Below are 660 nucleotides of genomic sequence, written 5' to 3'. Positions count from 1 at the left end.
TGGAAAGGAAGAAGGGGAAAAAAGGGTGAATGGCTATTAAGTAGCGGAAGATGGATGCTCTGAAAACGGAAGGAATAACAGTAATTGCTATTTATTGTTATTATTATTGATCTAAATACTGTTTATTGTTGTTAAGCTGACTGTTTGACAGTCAAATCCTCCCATTCTGTTTCCCCAGGAAGCAATAACACACCTTCCAAACCACTCTGGGAGAAAACCCTCCCTGGGCTCCACAGCCTCTGGCTAGAAGGGGGCAAGGACATCCACATTCTCCCCTCTCCCCACACAGGCCTGGAAGGCACTGCCTCTGCCCACTGGGTTGGTGCCTAACTGATCACCCATGTGCTGAACTGCAGATCAGGTCAGGGTCGATGGCGATAAAGACAATGACGATGGCAATAATTTAGCAAACGCGTGGCAACCCACTATGAGCGAGGTGCTGGCATAACTCCCTGCCATAGAGAGCGTTCTAGTGGGGGAGAGAGACGAGAAGCAGAATACAGTAGTCCCCCCTAATCTGCAGGAGATACATTCCCAGACCCCCAGTGGATGCCTGAAATAGTGGATAGTACTGAACCCCACGTGTACTACGTTTCTCCTATATACGAAAGTAAGAGAGTAACAACAATAACTAATAATAAAGTAGAACTGTTGTAACAA

The 660-nt window shown here is 46.5% G+C and overlaps 1 long non-coding RNA gene across 1 annotated transcript; it reads left to right on the top strand.

Moving 5' to 3' along the window:
• The first annotated feature begins 9 nt into the window (after positions 1-9).
• Positions 10-660, top strand: LOC120600814 (uncharacterized). The gene is made up of 2 exons (XR_005652292.1): positions 10-80; positions 179-660. It is a non-coding gene; the product is annotated as an uncharacterized LOC120600814 (long non-coding RNA).

The sequence above is a fragment of the Pteropus medius genome, unplaced genomic scaffold (assembly GCF_902729225.1).
Source record: "Pteropus medius unplaced genomic scaffold, Ma_sr-lr_union100, whole genome shotgun sequence".
NCBI lineage: Eukaryota > Metazoa > Chordata > Mammalia > Chiroptera > Pteropodidae > Pteropus > Pteropus medius.
Note: the sequence above shows the minus strand (reverse complement) of the source record. Positions and strands in the feature narration are given on the sequence as shown.